The sequence below is a fragment of the Lygodium microphyllum genome, chromosome 3, assembly GCF_053477565.2.
Source record: "Lygodium microphyllum isolate KBCC chromosome 3, Lygodium_microphyllum_v1.1.10, whole genome shotgun sequence".
In the NCBI taxonomy this organism is placed as follows: Eukaryota; Viridiplantae; Streptophyta; class Polypodiopsida; order Schizaeales; family Lygodiaceae; genus Lygodium; species Lygodium microphyllum.
This window is the reverse complement of record NC_141137.1, coordinates 149,410,834-149,419,134: the sequence shown is the minus strand read 5'-3', so window position 1 is coordinate 149,419,134 and position 8,301 is coordinate 149,410,834. Positions and strand designations below refer to the sequence as shown.

At 39.6% G+C, this 8,301-nt stretch overlaps 1 protein-coding gene across 2 annotated transcripts in view; it reads left to right on the top strand.

Annotated features, from left to right (window-relative positions):
* Positions 1-243: 243 nt before the first annotated feature.
* The window catches only part of EMB2759 (embryo defective 2759), a 70,411-nt gene continuing 62,353 nt past the window's right edge, over positions 244-8,301 (top strand). Inside the window, exons 1-2 of one of the 2 annotated variants that reach the window (XM_087674897.1) lie at positions 244-434; positions 835-910. The gene's annotated coding sequence lies outside the window, so the exon portion shown is untranslated. The remainder of the gene's footprint in view (positions 435-834; positions 911-8,301) is intronic. The other variant, XM_087674896.1, reaches the window with a different exon arrangement.

The window sequence follows — 8,301 nt, the reverse complement described above, 5'->3', positions numbered from 1 at the left end:
AACTCAGTTGGTTAGGACACTTGTGTGTGTTGTATGAAGTCTCGAGTTATGATCCCAGCTAAGTAGCTTGCGGCCTTGGCCATGGCCCTTGAGTCTAAGCAACATCCTGAAATAATAACATTAGAGAAAAGAAAAATAATGAGTGGAGTGATACAATTAACCAAGGTTGATTGGAGGAAGGCTAATTGCCTTTAAGACTTATTAATCAGATTAGATTTTCTCCACAAATTGTCTCCAATTTCTTTTCTCTGCTCTTTGCCTTCTTCCCTTATCTACATTAGATGCACGTGTTCGCCTACTGCCCTGCACATGCGTTTTCGATTGGCAGGCAACCCGACAACAGTAGTTTAGGAAGTCCCGAGGTTACGTCCCCACGATTTGGCTGCTTCCTTCCTGATCCAGATCAATGGGTTGAATGCGTCTCTCTGGAGCAGGTATATTGTCTGTCGATTGCGCGCACTCGCACACAGAGAGAGAGAGAGAGAGAGAGAGAGAGAGAGAGAGAGAGAGAGAGAGAGAGGGCTCTTTTAGGAGCAGGTCGTACCTCTCGTTTTTTTGCCACAAACTTTCGTAGCGAGCAGTTCATATCCCTCCTTTGCTGTCACAAATCTCTCTGTCTGGTTCAATCAGTTTGTCTGTCCGTCCGTCTCTCCTCTCTAAAAGACCGGCTGTGGCGCAATGCTTGTTTCTTTTCTTTTGTTTCGTTTGTTTTGGAGAGAGAGAGAGAGAGAGAGAGAGAGAGAGAGAGAGAGAGAGAGAGAGAGAGTGTGTGTGTGTGTGTGTGTGTGTTTGCAGAATTTTCTTACTGTTGGTGCATCATTTGTCATTTGTCAGGCCCCTTTTTGTACTGAGTGTAATTCGGTTCAACACAAGAGAAGGACCAAGAGCTCGTTTGTAGCATTCTCACAAGGTACTCTCAGCTCTTGCTATGTGTTTAGTTCTTCTTTTCGATCCATTGAATGTTTTGTTTTGCTTGAAATTACAATGACTCTCTCCTCCCTAAATTAGAAGAAACTGTTTATCGGTCCTATATATTCCAGCCTTCATACATTTTATGGTCTTTCTGGTATTCGGACTGTGGATATTGCTACAGGTTAGGAAGGATTGCAATATACATTCATTTCATGCATTTTGCTGTTTTTGCTTCCTACAAGTGCCTGGTTTTGACTCTTTCAACACTTTTAAGGTCTGTAAACGTGGAACTATATGTTTGAATGGTGCATTTTGAACGTGGAATTCTTTCTAGAAACATGGTTTGGCTGCATGGAAGTCTGTATTTTGGCTCAACAAAGGGCTATTCAATTTATGCAGCTTAATCTCGATGTGTATTGCATTCAATTCATAATGATGCACACATCTCAGTTTTGTCATATAGCAACTGGTTGGTTTTCCTCCTTGGTGGAGGTCAACATGCAAGCACATAATGAAGGGAGTTCAATGTGAGAAGCAATAGTGGCATGTTTTTGCAAGATAGAGTTTACTTAGTTGAATACAAAGTATGATAGCTAATGTGTAATGATTGAGGATTGAGGTAGGATCAGACAATCAGCTTCAATCTCTATTGGGCAAATACTGCCCAATTGTTGGCTTAAATGCATTTGGCTTGTTGATAAGAAGAGACTTTACGAAGATATTCTCTACACTTCTAAATTGCACATATATGGTTTTGTACTCTATATCAACTATTTTCCGCATATGTAGGTCTATGTGCTAGGTCTTGTCATGCAATTTTGGTCATGCGCTATCTTAATAGCTCTTTGGCCATCACGTAATATATATGTAGCTCCATGTGCTCATATAACAAGTTTCTTGACTCACGTAGATTCCAAAATCTGGTGTCACATTTCTTCTAATGCTTATTTATCCTTTAGATTGCGATGCATCACCATTGCTTGAAGCTATATCACTAAAGTATGGTGATGACACGCTTGCTGATTTGCACTCAGCTGATTACAAATTCAGCAAATTGCAAATGTAGTGGCTTGCATTTAGGGTCCTCAAGCTCACTTACTTGAAGGAGTTGATGTATACTGGCAATGGAACCATGAAACCAGCCTACCTTCTTGGGTAGGGTGGTAGATGACCGGATTTAACACAATTTATAGCAAGCACAAAATTCACAAATTTGAAACAAATAAATTATCACATTAATCTCGGACAATTGACACTTAATTGGCTCCAAAACTAGTGGTATTTCTTTAACTTGTATTGCTTGAGTTGGTAATAAATGGATACAAATTCCAACACTTTTGGCCGTTACAATAGTATTAAGATTCAATTTGTCTCCCCTTCCTTGATACAATTTGGGCACAAATTTTTCCAAGAACACTTGCATGCACGCCAAATCAAATGTGGATGAGTTTTTCTCATAGATTAGATTTAATTTTTACAATTATAGTTATTGCTATCACCGGGTCTTCAATTAATGGGCATGAATTCATGTCTTCATTTGTACATATGTAAGTGTGGGGAAAAATATGAGAATGGTAATACTTTGAACTTAACCAACTTTATCAATTATCACCATAAAAATTAGAAGATAGAGGGAGAGAGAGAGAGAGAAAAAAGAGATCCGAGAGCACATGAGAGGGGCATTGGTTTTTTTCCCTTTAGAGGATTTTATTGAAACAAACCATGGGTACCAAGTGCCTAACCCATATATAATCACAATGGACTGATTTGTTGGAATGATGAAAATTAAGATTTTGAAATCTTAATTTTTGCATAAATTGTGCAACAAATTGTTTTTCTTCTCTTCGCTTTGATGTGTTCAAGTTGAGTAGAAAAAGCTTATTGAATGAGTGCTAGATAAGCATGTAGCTGAAATTTTAATGTTAGAGTTTGTTAGAAATAAAGAGAGAGATTTTCAATATAGAGTTGTGGGGCTTGGATACTCAAAAGTGAAAAGTAGAGGCTATAAATGACAAGTGTTTACTAAAGTTAACAAGTGTTGAGCAAAATGATAGGTATAGAGGCACTTATCTATTTAAAATGACATGTCCTATTTTAGATGCCACATGTCACTTTTCTAGAGAAAGAAACATCTGAACCTTCTATTCTAAAAATCTCTCAAATTGTTGGGATAGTTTTTGAAGTCAAAATTGTTCCTTGCAAAAATTTGGAGCCTTTAACATGAATAGAATTTCCATTTGAATAACTTTTAAATATAGCAATCTCCTAAATTTTAAAAATCACCAAATTTAAATTTGGAGAGCTTTATTTATGTGGGTTTATTGTTTTGTGTTTTGTTAAAAAAAAAATCATGTGTGTGGTCTTGCTCTTTGAAACCACTTATTATGTAGTGTCACACGAGATTCACATGGGGGTTCATAAAAGTTGCTCATCGCAGGGACGCTTTAAGATGGGAGAATTCAATGAAATAAAACTTATCCAAAAGAATTTTGAATGAGAAAACAATATCTTGATTTAAAATATCGGTAAGTTATAGGTTTGTAAGATTTTCGATTTTGATTACAAGAGTTTCAGAAAAGACGATGAATTCTCAATCTGAGAGAGAAGAGAAGAAGGTGGGATGTCAAAATTTTATGGAAGAATTTCGAGGAGTACGAAGCTCGACTCGGAAGCCACTTCGTGGAATTTGTTGACGATCTTAAAAAATTAGGCAAGAAGCTTTAAGCTCAATTCAAACCAATCTCCATAGCGACGTGTGATGATGAAAACTTTAATGTAGGCGAGAGGCTTAAATATCGTCCTTAAGCCTTCTCTCCGAAATTTGATGGTGGTCTTTGAAGAAGGCGAGTGAATCTCTTTGAAGAAGGCGAGGGATTCACTCTCAACCTCAAGCCTTACACACTTGTTTTTGATGGCCTAAAACTCTCATAATGTTCCCATTATATAGGTTTTTTTCTTTCATCTTCACATATTGTGCTTTTAACTCTATAAAAGCCTAAGGCTTTTAGAGCCTTAGCTTTTCCTTAAGGCAAAAAGCCTTGACTAAAATAAAACCTTGAAGGCTTAGAAACTGGATCATTATCTCTTTTTCGCTTCTTCTCAATAAACACTTTGACTCCCTTAGAATTCACTGTTTTGGAAGAATTTGCAGGGGTAGATAAAGTTGGGGCTGAAACTGGAGCTGGACTAAGTAACTGCTACTTTCTTCTAGTCATTTTGTTTTGTAGGTCTTTTAAGTTCTTAAAAAATTCCTCCATCATATTTTTGACAGTCGGTTTTGCAAATGGTCTTACAATCACAACAGGAATAGGCATAGGCATAGACACAGGATGAGAAATAGGAGACGTAGTGGATAGAGCAACATGAGAAGTAGGAGAGGTCGTGGTAGGAGAAGACATTGTTCAAGGTGATTGCATACCATTCTGTAAGTGAGCCTTCCATCTTCTCCTCTTTGTAAGTGTAGAAACCGCATTGACAGTATCCTACCAATCCGTCTTCAATCCCATAGATTGCGTACAATCTTCAAGAAGCTCTTCCAACTCATCCTAAAGTGCAGGATCGGCCACTTGCAAGAATATCTCCACTTTCTGCAAGTTTAGAGCTCTTTGCTCTAGTGCATCCAACTGGTTATATCGCTCTTCAAACTCCCGCAACAACTCGGAAAGCAATAAGTCCTTTATTGGGCTGTTAGACCCATTCTTTGAATGTCTTCCGCGTAGCAATACCATAATCCTCCAAAAAATATTAATCTTTGAGCGTTTTCTTGAAAACATTCCAATTAGAGTCTTGCACAAACACATCTGTCACTCTAACCCGCAAAGCAGGTGCGACAAGCCATAAGAAATAATTGCTTCAATTGGTTGGAACTCTGAAGAAGCGCATCTGGCTTTCAAAGGCTTTAATGTAGGCTAAAACATTCCGGCCATTAAATAATCTTCGCTCACCAACCATAGCCTTGATTGCCTTGGTTGTACCATGTGTATGCTCTTGTTCTTGGTGCAACATTTGTTGTTGATCTAATTGTTGTTGATGTAACCGCTGTTGCTACTGCTGTATAGATAACTGCATCTGTTGACTAAAGAAAGAGTTTGTAGTAAAGTCTGTTAGTAGACTAGTCAGTATGAGTTTGTACTTGTGGTACAACAGGTTGGGATTAGAGATTATTTAGGAATTTTATTTGCCATCATTTATTGTGGTTTGGCATTATTTATAGCCAGTTAAATGCTGGCTAGCTAGTCATATTTTAGGCATTTATTTGGCCTATATATTGTCAGGCTCCCTTCTCCACATTCATTCATCACTTGACAGTTCTCGGACAGAGGGAGTAGTGCCAGTGTCTCCACAACCGGTGACTTACATTGCTTCTATATTGTCTCATGTCTTGGTATATGGATTTCATTTCCCGAGTATACATTTGAGTTCTCATTTGTACTGTGTTCATTCTTTCCCTTTCTCTTTTGTCTTGTGTTTCAGCAGTTTATTACAGCTTATGTTTACGCTTTCATTGCTGCACCACTTCAAACATGGTATCAGATTTCAGGATTTGTGTTTCTGTTGTGTTTTCCAGCTGATTTTAGGATTGTTTTCACTCTTGCTGATCATGTAGCTGCTGCTCCAATCAGGCGACTTGTTTTGCTTGCGTTTTTTGCTAACGTCAGCATCCGTACAACTTGCGCATTCATTTCAGCCTGCGTTTTGGTGCCTCAGCATCTCTTCCTGGCATGGCGCTTGCATTATCAGGCCGTTTTTATTGTTTTTGGGAGTTTTTGACTAATTTCGTGACTTTTTACAGTAGCTTTTGTCTAATTTTGATCAGATTTTGGATTATACTACATGTGAACTCTTGCTTTTTGCAGTCTGCACTTGTGGTTTGGTTGTGTTCCCTCTCCAAATCCCTTGATTTCTCTACTTCTTTTCTAAATCCTCTACAGATAACTCCTTCATGCACATCCATTGATGACAAGCTCCATGGACCTGATTATTACACGTGGAGTGCGGTGATGAAGGCTTGGTTTATCCAGAAGTGGTTATGGTATGTGGTTAGTGGAGCTATGGCACGTCCTCAACAACCTTCTCCTGTTCCATCTGATTTCGATGAAGACAACCATGAGGAGGCAGTGCTTACATGGGATTCGGATGATGCCCGTGCTTATTGGGCAGTACTTCGGTGTATTTCCAAAGAAGTCCTACTAGCGGTCACCTCCTGCATGACACCTTCAGACGTATGGTTGAAGTTGTAGTTGTTGTACGAGGCTCCTTCCACCATGAGGGCTATTACATTGTTGGGATAAAGGCTCGGTTTAACCCCCGTGTATAGTACATGCACATTGTACATGTGAATGTAACCTTACGTGTCCTAAGTATAAATACATTTTATTCTTTGTATACCAACACATTGTTGGTACACTCTTATTGAATCGTACTTGACTCTGCTCTCTCTCTCTCTCTCTCTCTCTCTCTCTCTCTCTCTCCAGCCGTCATGCTCTCATCCTCACTCGAATTTCTGTCGCTTTGTAGCTGAGCTTTACAACAACTGGTATCAGAGCCCAAGATTTTGCACGCTTTCCGAGACCAAGGCGACGACTGTTGGGCATCAGACGTTTAGCGGGTAAAGTCGGACGTTCGACTGGCAGCAGCAGGCGTGCAACAGTTGGCAGCAGGCATGCAGCAGTAGGTAGTAGGTGTCAGCAGGTGACGGGGCAGTAGCAGGCGACGGTTGCAGGAACCTGCGACCAACGATAGAAGGCACGTGGGCACCAGGCGAGACGAACTGGTGCTAGTGCGACCAGTAGTGTGAGGTGTGACTTGCGGCGTGGGATTGGTGATGGATGGCAGCGAGTGGCGGGCAGCATACGTGATGAGACGGGCAATGGACTTAGACTGAACAATCCCCCCCCAGGGTCAATTAAAAAAAATAAAAATAAAAAATTTTCTTTAATCTTTTCAATTGCCACTTATCTTGGTGGGGGTTCATGCGTTGAAGCCACAGATCTCAGATTTGTGCTAATTCGAGCCCGAAAATTTGGGGCTTCTCCCAAATTTGACATTGTTTATTCCCGTCAGTGGTTTTAAAGTTAGAAATTGCAGACATTGTGTGTGGAGACCTTAATTAATTTGGGGGTTTTGCAAAATTAGTTAGAATTTTGCTCCTTTGAGCAAATTTTCTTGACATTGGATCCCAGACATTTGGGGCTTTTCATGTATTGGCAAAATTTTGCTCAATTGGGTCAGATTGGCTGACATTTATGCAAATTTGGACTTGAAATTTTGGGGTTTTGTGCAAAATTCGGTAAATTTCTGCATTTTTGCCCGTGTGGTGGTTGATACTAGTACAAACAACAGAGATTTATTTCTGGTTGAGAAAGAACAGTAGTGTATTTTGCTGGTTCAGCTTGTGCTTCTGCAGTTTAGTGCATTTACTCGTGCTCGTGATAAAATGGCTGCAACTTCTTCCAGCTCAAATATCAAGAGTTTGATGCAAATCAAATGATTTGATGGTCATGGCTTTGACCTTTGGAAAGACTGTATGCAGGATATTTTGTTTCTAAAGGATTGCGAGGATGCTTTGCAGGAAGATAAACCCGCACTAATGTTTGATGTAGATTGGGCCAGAGTAAATAAAAAGGTTGTGGCTTACATAAAGATGGGTGTCACTGATGACATTTTGATAGACATTAAGGGTTTAGATTCAGGTTATGCAATATGGGAAAAGCTGAAAACTACCTATGAGATCACCACACTTGTTAATTAGGTGCATTTAATGCGCAAGTTGGTGAATATGCGACTGGATGAGTTGAAGCTTGCAGCTGAGCATTTGAGTGCATTTATAGGGATTCTAAATCTGCTCAAAGATGCAAATTTGGACTTTGATGATAAGTTGAGGGCGATCTTTTTGATCATGACACTGCTTGACTCTTGGGAGACCTTGGTGGTTTCACTCAGCAATAACCCCAACCTCTCGTATGATGGGGTGAGGGGTTCTATCTTGAATGAAGAAATTAGACGTATGTCTAGTGGAGAAGGCAGCAACTCAGCTTACAACGTAAGAGGCAAGGCTGAAAAGAAAAATGCAAATTCAGGATAGAGAAAAAGGAGCAAGAGCAAAGGAAAGGAAAAGAGTGACATTACTGGTCGGAAGGGCCACAAGAAACCTGATTGCAGGTATTACAAGAAGGAAGAAGAGAAAGAAGAATGCAAGAGATAAAAAGAAGGAAGATAAGACAGATGCATCTGAGGCAACCAAAGGCAAAGAAAAGGCCAATGTGGCCTCTAACATAGTCATAGAGGAGCTTTCAGATACAGAGGTTGATGTATTATGTGTAGTTGATTATGATGCCCTTGTATGTCATATGCAAGATATGTAGATTACCAAGGCTGATTTGATTGATG